At 31.7% G+C, this 16,344-nt stretch overlaps 1 long non-coding RNA gene across 1 annotated transcript; it reads left to right on the forward strand.

Annotated features, from left to right (window-relative positions):
- Positions 1-12,471: 12,471 nt before the first annotated feature.
- Positions 12,472-16,039, forward strand: LOC128557429 (uncharacterized). The gene is made up of 3 exons (XR_008371149.1): positions 12,472-12,695; positions 15,430-15,481; positions 15,942-16,039. It is a non-coding gene; the product is annotated as an uncharacterized LOC128557429 (long non-coding RNA).
- The last annotated feature ends 305 nt before the right edge of the window (positions 16,040-16,344 follow it).

Consider the following 16,344-nt stretch of genomic DNA (forward strand, 5'->3'; position numbering starts at 1 on the left):
TTTATGCTGCATTTTCACATATTAGCGAACACGTGTAGTAAAATGACGACTGACATACATTTTCACAACAGCCAATCAGAATGGATTTGTAATCTAGAACGGAACGTCCCCAGGGAAGGTCAAGCAATTTTTCGTGTAACGTTGAAAAAACAATAAACTGCGCGTTGTTTTTTGTAAGATAAGAAGTATTGAAGAAATGTGACCAGTGCACAACTGAAGATAAATTACCACTTGTTTGATATCCATAGTACACATTTACCGAACTGCATGCTTAATGAAATGCGGGATTGAAACGGGTTAGTATATTTTCTCCTTCAAGACCATGGTTCTTATAAAATACCTAGGGGTATGGTATAACGTGTGCAGAGGCATTTTTTAGGTCTGGTGCCAGTGTGTTAACACTCTTTTATGATAACAGTGTTCAATGTCACTGCAATTTACTTAATCATTACGTTATTTGTTTCGATTTGTTTGCATTCCGAAAAACTATCCATGCAAGTTTACCGAGTCAAACACAGAAATATACATATAAGTCATAGAATTATGAACAAGTTGAATTATGTTGTTAAAATCACTGAACCATTCTTTTTACTGTCGTCACTATGACGAATGTTTAATTTGTCTTATGATTAACCACATTTATGTTTTCTCATATTTACTATGCTGTTCACTTAATGATTGTTTCAGTGAACCTATTAAACTATATAAATCTGCAGATAATCAAAACAGAGGTTGAACAGTAGTAAATGATATAGTGGGTGTGGTCGAGCACTAGGTTTTGTTGTTAACCTACATGTTGTTGAGAACACATCATCATTAAAGAAAAAAACACTCTCTTTTCGAAATTCGCCCACCTTCTTTTTTGAAGTAAAATGTGGGCCAAGACGTGTTATGAGTCCGTCCGTCCGTCACCTTTTGTGTCCGGTCTATATTAAAACCTGTTATTCATTCATCAAAAGATTTTGAAATTACTTGGCATTGTTATTTCTCAAATAATATTTAGAGCACAAGATTCAGAGCCTACCTTTTAGTTAATTTTCTCACTTGAAAGTAAAATGTAAACAGGGTCTGTTTCTTGTCTTGTCCATAACCATTGCCAAGAGAATTCAAAATTACATGGCACTAAAGTTTCCCTTAACGAGATGACGTGTCGAGACCAAGATCCAGACCTCTTTTATAGGTTAAGGTGATACAATAACTGGGAAATAAATATTCATGCAAGACTGTGAGTCATGTGCAAGATTAAGAACCGTAGCTTCAAGCTCTTGATTGTTGGTATATTTAATTACTTCTCTTTTATCTTTTAAAGTACAAAACCTGTGTTTTTAATTGTATCAGATTTATTACATATTATGTGCAGAAGTAAGATCATTTATATATTTTTTATAAAATAAAAAAGAATCAAATAACAAATGTAGTAGTTCAGAATGCAAATCCGGTTATAAGGTATGATTTATCGTGTGTGTGTCTAAATATGAAGTTAACAGGCATCATTATTACGACTACAGTAGATCAAGTCATGCTGCAGTGCAAGAATATACATTACACTACTAATAACTTTTACTGGTGTGTATTTTCAAGCGTTTGAGTGTAAGTGTAACAGTTGTGTCCAAAAGTAATGCATTTCCTTCGTTTGGTAATTATTTCCATTTAACATGTTAAATTATTTCATCATTATTTATTCTATTTTCTTAGCAATTTAATTACTATAATATAACGAAAATCGTATCTTTCTTAAAAATGCTGGTGAAAAAAAATCGGAAAAGAAATGTAAATCATATAGGTTTCCACGCATTCTCTACTTCAGTTATATATTGTTTACATGGTTGTCTGACTGCAAAATTTAGATGTTGCATCTTAAATTAATAATTTAAGGAGGACTTCTTATAGGCTAGCAAGGAGTGTGACATTGGTATCTCTGTTATAATTTCTTGCTATAAAAATATTTGCAATATACCAAGTGTTGCATGTATTCATTAAATCGGTGTGCTCATGTATGTAGATACGTTACATCGCTTTAAAACACATTTTAGAACATCCTTCTTGTTATTGCTGAAAGGAAGTCAATACTTTTAAGCACTGCTGTTGAAATATACAAATTTAAACAGTACTATGCATATTGTCTTAAGTATGTTATGGAAAAAACAAATTAACTTAAACTTCAAATTTCAAAAATATTCCTCCCGTGTAGACGTTCAATCATGTTCAGTTTTAAAATAGCATTACAATTTCAAATCAAATGTAACTGAAATAGAGTGACCTTTTTAAACTAGAAACTTGTGATGTAATTTTGATAATGCTTGATAATTCTTTTTGAGTTTTTAGCATTGTGTCCTTGATTATTTGTAATATCCATGTTTTAATCAATGTAATATCTATTTTGGTCAATACTTCTGCTAATAAGTATAGTGCGTTTCATTCGACCTGGTGGGCGGAGTTAATCTCTGGCTTATGTAAATAATGGTATCTCAAAAAAAAAACAAAAAAACGAGCAAAATATAGGTACAGCTACAACGGTTTCAGTGTAAGGTACCAGAAAATTATAGACCAATTACCTTACTAAGTTGCCTTGGTAAATTATTTACAGCTATCCTAAATAACAGAATTACAAAATTTACAGATGATAATAAAGTTATCACAAATTGCCAGGCAGGATTTAGGAAAGATCATTCAACTATAGACAATTTATTCATACTTCAAAGTTTAATTGATATCCTAAGAACCCCAAAAAAGAAAATATTTTGTGCTTTTATTGATTTTAAACAAGCTTTTGACACAGTTTGGCGCCAAGGTCTGTGGTCCAAACTGATAAAATACAACATTAATGGTAAATTTTTAAGAATTGTCAGAAGTATGTATGAAAATATCAAATCTTGTATCAAGACATCAGAAGGAATATCTGAATTTTTTCCAAGTGTGATTGGAGTCAGACAAGGGGAAAATTTGTCTCCCATACTGTTTTCCCTATATCTAAATGACCTTGAAGATTTTCTTACAGAAAATAATGCACATGGAGTCACATGCCAGATTTCAGAACAAGACTTAATTACATATTTGAAATTATTTGTAATACTTTATGCAGACGACACAGTCCTGATAAGCGATACACAAAATAATTTACAAAATGAATTAAACCTATTCGAGCAATACTGTAATCAATGGAAATTAACAGTTAATATATCTAAAACCAAAGTGTTAATTTTTGGATCAAGAATTAAAAACAATATGCCAAAATTTACCTTTAAAATGAAGATGTTGAAGTAGTAAATGAATATAAATACTTAGGACTATACCTTTCAAGAACATGCAGTTATAAAAAAACTAAAGATCATATAGCTCAACAAGCGACTAAAGCAATGTTTATGTTATTAAAAAAGATAAGACATTTAGACCTTACATTTGATCTTCAAATAGAACTTTTTAATAAGACAATTAAACCCATCTTGCTTTACGGTAGTGAATTATTTGGTTTCAGTAACATGAATAACCTAGAAAGAGTGCAGTTAAAATTTTTTAAACATACTCTAAATTTAAAAAAAGCAACACCATCTTATATGATATATAGTGAACTAGGAATTTTGCCACTAAAAGAAGAAGCAAAGATAAGAATGATTTCTTACTGGTGTAGACTGAATAATAATAATAATAATAATAATAACAATAATAATAAATTAGCCACAAAGGTATACAAACTCCTTATGGTCCTTAAAAGGCAAAGAAAAGCGAATTCAAAATGGCTAGACTGTATCCAAAGTTTACTGGAAACTAATGGATTTAACAATGTATGGTTAAATCCAAGCAATTTCAATCCCAAATGGTTTTCTTTAGCTTTCAAGAGAAACATTAAAGACCAATTTTTCCAAACATGGAACTCCACTGTCAATAACTCTACAAATTTTATGTATAAGACAATTAAACATGATGTACAGATGAACAAATACTTCACAAAAATTTCCAACTATTATTGTAAAATCCTAACAAGATTTCGAACAAGAAATCACAAGTGTCCAATTGAAGTTGGCCGTTACCATAATATACCTATTAATGAGAGAACCTGCCCTCTATGCAACGGCGGCATAGGTGACGAATATCACTATACATTAGAATGTAAACATTTCAGTGATACACGAAAAATATACTTAAAGCCATATTATTTTAAAAATCATAATACATTGAAGTTTGACCAATTCTTTAATTCCGAAACAGAAAGGAGCTTACTAAGTTGAGCAAATTTGTTGAAATCATTTTGAAAAGTGTTAAAGCCCAATATTAAGTTAGTTACTTAGCGTCCAATTTTAAGAACCTAATAGAATGTAATGTTCAGACAACCTTAATGCGGCTTGTACCAAACAGTATGAAAATTGCAATAAGAAAAATTCATACAGTAACAGTTACTATATTTTGTAACATACATTTTGTGTATATTTCATATCCCTGGGGTTTATACTAGGGTAACTCTTTGTAAACTTAAAAAAAATAACCAACCGGATATATTTTATTGTGTAGTTTTATCATCTATTGTACATTTTCTAGATGATTATCTTGCATTATACCATATGACTTACATGCAGAAAAATACTTTTTCCTGCTATAGAGAATGCAGATACTAATATTGTATCCTATCTTCCCGTTGTAAATATATGTAAATTTATTCTTACACAGACTTAATGTAAAATAACACAGCAAATTTGTAGCATTATATATGTAATTAGATCTCATTATACCGGCTATGTTTCAACTGTGTTTAATTTTCCGATAATGTCATTTTATTTTAAGCGTATTACATAGCTTTGCATTTTTTCTTTGACAAAATGCCACTATTGTACTTTTTCTAGATGAATATCATGTATACAATATGACTTGTATATAAAATATATGCAGGAAAATACTTTTTCATTGTATAGAGAATGTAGCCACTAACATTGTATCTTTCTCTTAGTAAATATGTATAAATTTATTCATACATAGCCATAATGTAAAATAAGACAGCAACTTTGTGTCAGTTTGCAATTAGATCTTAATATGCCGGTTATGTTAGTGTTTAATTTTCCTAGAATGTCATTTATACATTTTAAGCATATTACATAGCTTTGTACTTACTCTTTGACATAAAGTCAGATTCTAATAGTTATCTACTAGATGGTTATGACCAGTAACCATATAACAGATGTTCAGTATTTTTTTTCTCTCTATTCTAATAATCATGAATAATTTGATAATAGGCTACTTTACCGTATCTACTCCAAAAAATCTATTTCAAAAATTTACATTTATAACCGCAATGAAATAATTCTACTTGTTTAAACATGCTTGTTACAACATTGACATGTGGTATGTAGATTACTCATTCAAAATGCAATACTTGATTTGTTTAAAAACATTTGTTACAATATTAAAGGACATGTAGTACATACTCCACAGAATTTATTTCAAAAAGGTACTTAACCAAATTGAAATATTTATAAGTCTAAAATACTTGTTACAAAACTGACATGTTAATTTACATGTTAATCTTTATGGATTGTCAACACCAATAAAATTATTGTGTCTTCACCTGTTTCATGCATATATTTGATAGAATATACAGGACAACAGTTATTCAGAGATCTGAAGGAAGTAGATTCCATCTTTATATTTTACTATGTAGCTAATAGTAATCTTCCCAAAAAGACCTAATATTTTGTTTGTCTTTTTCTTACTTCTATATAGACTTTTGTTGACACTTGTAACAAAACTGCTGTTTCAAATATTAATATATATATATTTTTTTTTAGAACTTTACAGTTACTAGATCTATTTGAAAAGAATATTCACAAACAAATGATGATTATAGGTCTGAGAAAGAAAACAAAAAAATTCCAACCAATTCTGCCGACAATCAAGTCAGATGTGCCCTTGTGATTTCGTTTTCGGTCAAGGGTATGTCACCAGTACTTGACATCAAAATGCATAATATGGTATACTAGCATGCTAAAGCCAATTTTGTATAATATAAATTGGTATAGATCTACTAAACTAAAGAGAAAATATGTAACTTACCCTTCTTGATAGTACGCATGCTGACATACTGTAAAGCTCTGGTAAAATTCCAATTGAGAATGCTTTTTTTTTCCATAGATTTTAAATATAAATTCCACATATAAATGACACATCTGCTGCGAATTCTATTAATTAACATCCCTGTCCACATTAACACCATTTGGTGACACTCATTTGACCCCCATTTAATCACGGAACAAAGTTTTTACCGGCAGACCACGTGTGAGGGATTTTAAAAGTAAATAACGCATGCTTTTCTCAAAATTCTCACGGTCAATGATTATGACACAATAACTCAAATGTCTGACCTAGTAACATATTTATGGTCATTATGCTACACAGTTCTAAGCGCGTGCAATTAATCTGACCAATCAAAAACCTAGCCAATGATGGATGATGAGGTAATTAAAACTTCTTATTATAGAATAGGTAACGAGGCACTAAAATTAGAACCAAATGTTGGATCTTAATTACTAAATTTGATATGATGTGTAATAAATTAGATCTACTGTATTGATTTTGAACACAACCCCAATTATGATTCCTTCACTCTTTTGAATAAGAGTTGTCCTCTATTGATCATGTGTCTTTATTATTATTGTTATTTATTAGAATGTGAATCTCATGTTTATGCTTTGTACATACTGAGAATTTAATAATAAACTTGAAACTTGAAACTTGATGGCCAGTGAATAAGAAATCAGGTTGCCGAATATACTACATATCCTGCACAATAATCCAGTGGACCGTAGCGAAACCCCGTCCAACCAGATCAATTTAAATGTGCTGTATTAAATGTGTTTTTATATCTATCATTTAATATCAATTCCAGTCAATACTTCTGCTTATAAATATTAAATGTGTTTTAACCTGAATAAACATCTATCATGGATATAAAAATACACTGTTTACATGTTGAGTCAAAGGGGTCCGGCACATGAGTGGATTAAGTTTAATGGCTTATTTTTGAGTCCTAGGGCCATAATTATGTAAAAAAAAATCATACTAATATAACTACTCTCTAGGGAGTAGTTATATATGTATAAATTTTTACATAATTATGGCTCTAGGACTCAAAAATAAGCCATTAAACTTAATCCACTCATGTGCCGGACTCCTTTGTGTTGAGTGATGTAGAGGTAGCTGCAATCCTTTTCCGGTTTGTTGTTTTCGACAAAAGATGTGTTATATGTATATTCCATTTGTTGGTGGCAGGTTATCAAACAATGAAGTTGGCAAAACTGTTTTCCGTTTAACGACATTTATAAAATGTTGTATTGGCATATGATGAGGTACGAGGCATATATTCAATGTACCCTTTAGTTTAACAAGTTGTTTAACATAGTACGGTTATCATATCATATGGTTCGGTTCTCGAGGATCGTACAATCATGTTTGGCGCTATCATATGGTTCGGTTCTCGATGATCGTACAATCATGTTTGGCGCTGATATCTCTGTTTGTTAATCAGAGCTAAAACAGGATGTAACAAAAAATATTTCAGTCTGCTCGCCAGTCTTAATATGGCTTAATGACGCATATTCTTGCTTTTAAATTAAATACCTTTGATCAATACTTGTTGTTTAGATCGTGGCGAAAGTTTATGTTTTTCACAATCATTACAAGATCAGAACACAAGATTACATGCTTACTTATCTTTTTCTGTTTGTTTGCCTTTAGATAAAATAAAAATAAATCACTACAGTAATATCTTGTTTTAATTTTGATTTATTTGACGCCATGTTATTCATGAATTTAGAGGCTGATAAAGATACAGTAAAAGATTAAGTTGTAAGGTTCAATGAATGATCTGTTGCCGCTTATCTTTTCCTAAATAGATTTTTTTTCCCAATTAATTATAGGCTTCATAAATTCCTGATTTCAATTTTTTTGAAAATATGTAAATACAATACGTCGAAAGGTTACACAAATCCAAAGAATTGTCAGATTTTGCTGGCAAAAATAAACGTTATTAGAGTTGATAGTTATACTTATATCTATACATTATACATATTACCAGTCCTCTTTACGAAAAATGTATCTTACCTTCATTATACTGGACTAAACTTCAACTAAATTTACACATAATGCAAAACAATCTAATTAAGTAATCATCTGATTAAAAAGAATTCAAATATTCCTCATATTTTAACTATCGTTGTTACGTCCAAAAACATCACCCATATCGAACTTTCTGTACTAAACCCGACTGCTGGTAAGTCTTGCTGAAAAAATCGATAATCTTGTAACTATGATCGTTATCTTCCGTATATTTACGTCCATCTCCGAAATTTAGCGGGGGTCCAATAACCATGTTTTTCAATAAAATCGATATTTATTGCCTTAAGCTATATCTAATTAATGACTCAATGGACACTTGTTTTTACTGGTGGTAGAAACACGTCAGTAAATATGTAGGCAAAAAGATCTTACTGAAGCCACGTTTCTCTCTCTCTCTCTCTCTCTCTCTCTCTCTTATGCTATAACTAAAATAACTATAGATATTAAATTGTTAAAAACACGTTATCTGCTTCCTTCTTTTTCGTTATTTGTATAAATCGCATCTTATTCTATGAAAACTTAACTTGAATAATTCTTCTTTTTCTCTTTTTAATTGATAAAAGCACATGCATAAACTGTCTGCGTTGAAAATTGAAGATTTATCAGGTTCTAGCTTTTGCATACAATAAAATCAGTTTCATCATTTATTGATAATACCGTTGGTTTAAACGCTTTCTTTTTCATGTTTTAATTAAAGTGTCCTAACCCTTATTTAAAAAAAACAAACTATAAAAAGCAATATTTATATGCCGATAGATTTATTCGTTCCTTCCACATTTATTTCTATAACAATAAGCGTAGGTATGATCATGAGATCGTGCGAAATTAAAAAAGAGAATCTTTCATATATATCAGAAAATTACTATTCTTTTTTTCATAAGTTATGGAAACATATAAGAATAAGTTGCATTTAGAACTGAAAGGCGTTTGTAACGGGATACCGGAGGTAAACTGCCTTATAATCATAATACTTTTTTTTGACATTTTTAAGATAGTTAAGAAACAAAAACTCGTGTTTAAATGTTCATCATATATTCACTTTTAAAGAAAGATCATTTTTAGCCTAAATCTGGAAGCCAGTGACTTTAGATTTGACATAATTATGTGATTTACTCCTTTGCAGTAGGATTATGTTACTTCGCATTATATAATTTAACATGAGCATATTATTTAAGAATCTTTATTCGTTGCGAGGTATAACTCTAAAATTGAAGTAGCCGTCGAAAAGCATAATTTGTTTAAGTAAAGAATAAAACATTACTATTTCTATTTTCCTTTCTTTCAACGAAACATGCTTATTGTGTACAGTGTCATAAAGGTGCAAAATACCCGCTATCAGTCCCCATCATTACAATTTATTACCCCCTAATATGGTTTCTAGATTATTTCCGCAAAAGGTAGTAAAAGTAACAAGGAATGGATCACTAATTAAGTAACAGTGCGTACGCAAAATTGTGTTTGATTTATTGTACCTGTTTGGAATATCTAAATATTTCAACAATTTTGACAAAACAATAAATTGAAAATGAAAAATTATTAATTTGTCAACTATGTTGTTTGAAAAGTGGATAATTTACACAACATCTTAAAATTCATCAAATACATAATTATACGCCCGATTCGGAAAGCAAGAATAGTTTGTTTAAACAAAGAACTATAAAATACAGTATTATATTACATTGTTATATTATATCATTTTATTGCTCTTTGGTTTAAAATTTATAATTTAAATAGATGTCTGCTATATACATTTTCATTTTTTTTATCTCTCTAGTTGTGGAGATTCTAATGTACATGTGAACATGCTAATGAAACGGTTCAAATATAATTATATATCCATGGGTGATATTTTGACGGTCTAAAGAAAACAAATAAAATAATCAAGGTGACACTTTCATTTAAGAACACACAACTTCATCCTTGTTGGTGTAATTTTTTCACAAAAACTCCTGACAGTGTGTATATCTATTGTTCCTTCTTTCAGCCGAAATATGTGATGATAAGACGTTTTGTTTTCAACAAGTTTAAATCAGTCTATGTGAAAAAGAGCTTAAAACTGATAAATAATGATGATCTAAAACATTAAATGACTCGGACATAGACATTTATCTTTAGATCACAAAGTGTACAGGTTTAAATTAAACGAGTCGTCTGCTTAGATATTACCTCTCGCATTCGGGAAACTTTGGAAATTTCCGAGCCGGTCCGAGTCTCAATTTTAAAAGTAATAGTGATTGTATAAAAAGCACAAAAAGTAAGCGAAATAATGAAAATATTAATTTTATTTATACACAGTTGAATCGAGCACTAATTTTTCTTTGCAACATCACCGAAGCAAAAACGATTATTTTTTCCGTTTTCCTTATTTTGAGCGATATATCAATGAAAATGACCCTAAATTTTGTCCAAAATTAGACTTTTACCATTGACTTCAATGGAAAATAAGGGTGGTAACATAAATGGTTCAAAAGGTAAGTGAAATAATAAACTTACAATTTTTAAAACTATATCATCATTTAGAGGAAAGATTAAATCAACGATTGCCACCGAAGCAAATTCGTTATTTTAAACCATTTAAAAGATATAACGAGTAAATCGAATTTATCCTTCTTTATTTAATGTGTCAAAAAATCGATAATACCGATTATTGGAAAAATTGAAAGTTCAATATGTGTGATACCACTTTCCTTTATTTTTGTGTTAATTTATTCATTTATTCAATCTATACGTATGTATACGTGGTAACGCTGCATACCCTTTAATCTTGCCAGTACAATTCATTTGAAAGTTGCAAAATTTTGTATAAGGTTTCTTGATACTATTTCGTTTCTTTTTTAAGGCTTCAAGATGAAAAATATCCCTTGATGAATAGAAATTGTATTGACACGTTCCGGAGATCATGAAATTTGTACTGAACTATCTGACTGATGCTCAAAAGAAATGAAAGGAATTTCAAATACAGTTCACATTAAGTTTTAAGTTTATACTTGTTTGACCCCTCTTAAGTTTTTTTTTCTTTCTTTTTTTTAAACATGTATGGAAAACAAATATAACCACAAATCAAATTGCTCGTAAAAATGTTCAACTAATCCTGCAACCACTCAAAGTTTGATAACCCATCTAAAACTCTTCTATTTGAACTGAAGATCTGGACGTTGATAGCATTCTCAAAAGCATAATTCAGTACATACGGGGTTTTTTGTAGATCGAAAACTTTGGGTGTGTTTGATATATAGACAAATTCTAAAGATATCAAAATGGCCGTCTTTCACTAAAATACATTATCTTTAGATATTTACTTCAAATGTATAAAATCCTTATCAAATCTATTTAATTTCACTAAATATATAAATTAAATTTGAATAATATAAGATCTTCATTTATAATTAATGTGATGCAGTCAAGTCAATAGTATACAAGTTCATTCCTTGCGGGGCAACATTCGAGTATTTAGATGTTATTTCGTTTGTGGGACAAACATCAAGTGCTTTCTCAATGACTTTGGAACATGGTGGGGGTAAGAGTGAAGTTGAGTGCGCACTATAAACTTGTTTTAGCTCCCCAAAGATGTTCTTGCCAATTACCGTTCAAAAGACGGTGCCCCACTGTGTTCCTCTATTTGTTTGTTTTGTCCTCGTGTGTTTGCATTGTATATGAGTGTATGTGATAGTAGTGTTTGGGGAGACTGCGTTTTTGAACGTGGCATTCCCTGGCTTTTTTTTATTTGTGTGTGTGTGTGTGTGTGTGTGTGTGTGTGTGTGTGTGTGATTGTGTGTGTGTGTGTGTTTTCTTTGTTGCTTTTGTTTTGTTTTGTTAATTCAAGTAACTGAGTGCGATTTCATTACTTCCAGGACTTAACTCGAATGCTAGTATTTCAAACAAATATAAGTCTCTTTGGTGGTACTGAACAAGTTTGATCTATGATGTACTAGCTTACTTCAATGTGAAAACGCAAACAATCTCCCCTGATCCGTTGTCATAGAAAAGAGAGATTGTAATTCGTTTTGTCCGTCCTTCCGTTCGGACTCGATTGTATATGTATTATAAATGTTGCTACTGCCGCTGCTATGTACTTCTAAGTAATTGAATAAGTGACAGTACAGTTAAGTTTTAACAAAGAGTTGATATGTCTTTACTGACTGAAGGCACCAGACTGAAGGCACCACTTCTTCTGACATCTTATCTGGCGACTAAAGACGACACGCACGACACAATATGACCTAAGTTTGCGCAAGGGCATGTTCGTGTTGTCAACGAAATATCAAATATTTTATGCAAGATTCAGGTATCGAAAACAAATATAAACAAATCGAATTGAGCATTATCAGTGTATGTCAATATACACCTGTAAAACTTGATCAATTAATCTTTCGACCACTCAAAGTTTCTTTCAAGCAAATGAATTCAAACCTCTTTGTCAGGATTTCAGGCTAGGCATTGGCAGTTGGATTACTGATAGCAGTGTAGCTAGGGAAGACTTATCTTTTGGGGACTTTTAGCAGATATAACATTAAAAGGAACTTTCATTTTTTACATTTGTATTAAATCGAAAAGTCCGTCGTTTACTATTCCGAAGACTGGATTACATTTAAAAGGTACGAAATGCGATTTAAACATTTTACTTTTTTGCCTATCGCCTTTCATTAGAATATTTTAATGGTTTATTACGTTGAATTAAACTTAATCTTTTAAGAAAAATACAGACTAGATGTTTGTTTATTACCTATCCATCCGTTATATAGATTGATTTCAATTTATTTTATTTGTGTTCTGAGTTTGAACGCGAATGGATATGAATATGTAACAGGGTAAAATTAGAAAGTATAACTTCATCAAGCGGCCGCTCTAGGTAGGTCTGGGATGTTTTCGTGTGTAAACTGTTTGGAAAAACAATAGGTTTCAATGATGACTGATTCCTGCAGTGTTCGTTCTGTCGTTCTAGAGCCCTCGAAAGAACAAAAATACGACAAATGTCACACGCAAACTGTTTTGTTGTGGCGGGCGAAGTAATATAGAGACGAAACTTGGCGCCCTTTCGCCCACTCCAGAATGTCATGTTTCTATCTATTAGCATAAAATCAGCCGCTACAATTCCCGCTGATTAGATTGTCTCCCTTACATTAGCTAAAGCCTTGTATCAATAATTCACTTCGATAGCAGCAGGAGGGACGTAAATGGTTTCTTTCGGTGGTTTAAGTGAGAAAATTGTGTTTATCGGGTAAATATATTATTGACAAATCATCACCCTAATGCGGATAAGTATTTTAAGTACTTTTAGAAAAGTCATTGAGGTATAGAATTAGTTTTCATTCATTCTGTATTATTTAAGTATGAAAGTTTGACAAAAAACAACAGGATATCTAACGTGCCATTAATGTATTTGCCTATGCTGATTTTATATAAAATTTATCTTTGTGAAGTTTCCTTATTAACTGAAATGGTGAGTATTTTATATGCTTTCCACGAACAAAAGCATCAGAAAAATGTAGGTCGTACTAAGGTCTAGTTAATTCAACTGTACATGCACCCTCGTGGAAAGCATGCTACTTTAGACTTTTTTCTGTTTTAAAAGATAAAATGGAAGTGAAATTGCTTGTCCTTTATTTTGTACAGCTTTGTACAGCTGTGGAATTCATATTGTATTTTATATTGTACCCCCCCCCCCCCCCCCCCCCCCCCTACTCACCAAATTCCACTGTTCGCCGATGTTGCAAACAAGATAAAATCATAAAACCCTTTTCTCCTATCGCCAATGTTTTCAATTCTCTATAGATATTTAACTTTCTGTCGGAACTATTGTAGTTTATGTTGATCTGTATTATTCACAAACCATATTGTTGTATATCCTGAAACATCCGGGTGAAAAAAAAGCTCTGTACTGTTCTGTTCTGCTCTGTTCCCTATTCCTGACATTTATAAACGTTATAATTCCATATGTCTGGATTGAAGTACATGTAGTTAATCTGTAAATTAAAATCATGTAAATTACAAATCAACCAGTTCTTAGTTTCTTGATTAAATTTGACGTTAAATGGAAGCAAGAAGCTTTTTATCATATATATAGCTTATTAACATAAGAACACCTTCATATGTGTTAATAAGTATTCATATCCGGGAAAACATATTTTATTTGCCTTCAAAGTGAAATAAATTCTAGCGATTCTAACTACCTGTACGAAATTTTACAACCGTTTGTTTGTTTGTTTTGGGTTTAACGCCGTTTTTCAACAGTATTTCAGTCATGTAACGGCGGGCAGTTAACCTAACCAGTGTTCCTGGATTCTGTACCAGTACAAACCTGTTCTCCGCAAGTAACTGCCAACTTCCCCACATGAATTATCAGAGGTGGAGGATTAATGATTTCAGACACAATGTCGTTTATCAAATAGTCACGAAGAACATACGCCCCGCCCGAGGATCGAACTCGCGACCCCGCGATCCATAGACCAACGCTCTTACCTACTGAGCTAAGCGGGCGAGCTTTAAAAGACCTGTATTTTTGTTCAAAATTACAGTCATGGTTATTTCAATTTTACAAGTTTTATCAGTCGGAAATAATAATCGCAACCTACTATGATTGTTTCAAAAGAGCGATCATATAAAAACCGGTCATCGCTGTCCTGTTTGTCTTGAGCGGACGCAGTGGTCTACTATGAAAACAGGGGTCGTGAGTTCGAGCCCCCGCTCCTCTAACTAATAATTTCTAACATTGGGATACGAGTCCCTTGTATTGGTGCTTTACAACTAGCACGCTAAAGAACCAGGGAAGCTTCTAGAATTGGAGCGTTGTCTGTGTCTTGCACTATCCTCATTACTTACAGTCTTCAGGAGGAGTCGCCCGTATTGATTACCGGTGGCGACTATAATTATATACAAACAAACCTGTTTGTATTACGTATACAGAAAAGCGAAGACAACATTGAGGGCATTTGTCTTAGACAAGGTTACATTAAAGTAGATGTCATTTTAGACTTGAATTGATGTTACTTATGTATTTAATTACTAAGTATTATGTATAAAAGTATAACGATGCTATTTGTTGTTCTTGACTATTTTCTGGTACTTAACATGATTCGTCTGAAGACCTAGATAAACAGTATATCAAGATTCATTTATTTGACAGAGATTTTCTGTGCATGATACAACTTAAATAATAATAAATTTTGCCCAAACTCCACGTGTCAGATTGTTTCATATTAAAATAAGTTTTTTGGGGTTTTTTTTTTTTCGTAGAATGTTGACTTTATTCTAGAGGCGAGTATTCTAATAGATTCAAGCATTTATCAGCTCCGATCGTATTTTCTCAGTTGTACCTTTTCTGTTTTTCAGATGAAGATTCTATTTAGCAGTCTATTCCTCGGAATCTGTCTGTTGGTTTTAGGTAAATAAGTTACAAGATGTTTATTTGTTACCAACAATACAAAATCTCTAGTTTGCTCACACCTGTATAAATTATTTATCAGAGAGACAAGAGCTATTAGGAGTCAGGTCAAGAACAATGCTCTGAACACCACTTGACCAACCAAAATCAAAATGAAACGTATTTGTAGACATAGAATATGGCTAAAATATTTGAAGGAGTATGGTCTAGAACAATTTTCAGTTGATGCTATTAGCAGGGTGTATTTAGGGATGTTCACGTTGACAGAGCCTTAACAACAGGCTTGGACTTGAATAACCATCGCTTTGTCTCCCCATTCTTTAACATTGTTGTATTTCCATGCCGAAACTGAATGGAACTTGATATATTGATAGATAGGAAATACATTAAAGTTAATTCAGATATTATTCAATTAACGTAAGGTTATGTTGAAATATGATCTGATCACTGATTGTTACAGTTTCAGAGACAGAAAGTTCAACAACAAAAGCAGCAGCTCCAGTTCCAGGTAAATATATGCCAAAACATTTAAAGAAATTAAAATGCCTTAAAATAAGAATGTCATTACTCCTAGTTAGACACTCGGCGTTTAGTTCATACTTGAAAATATTAACAGTTATATACATGTATAACATGTATATACACATCAAACCAATATGCTGTTCTATGCGATAAGTTTAAAGTCTCATTCTAACACGACCAGCAAATAACCTACATACATGTAGAGCAAAATCTATCTGGGGTTATTCTGCAATAAACCACTCGCGTGCAATGACGTCATCCAATCCAAGCGCGTAGCACGGTCGAAAAAAAATAGTTACCATTTTTTCTAACACTTTACATAGGCGTAGGAGCCGGGGGAG

The sequence above is a fragment of the Mercenaria mercenaria genome, chromosome 5 (assembly GCF_021730395.1).
Source record: "Mercenaria mercenaria strain notata chromosome 5, MADL_Memer_1, whole genome shotgun sequence".
In the NCBI taxonomy this organism is placed as follows: domain Eukaryota; kingdom Metazoa; phylum Mollusca; class Bivalvia; order Venerida; family Veneridae; genus Mercenaria; species Mercenaria mercenaria.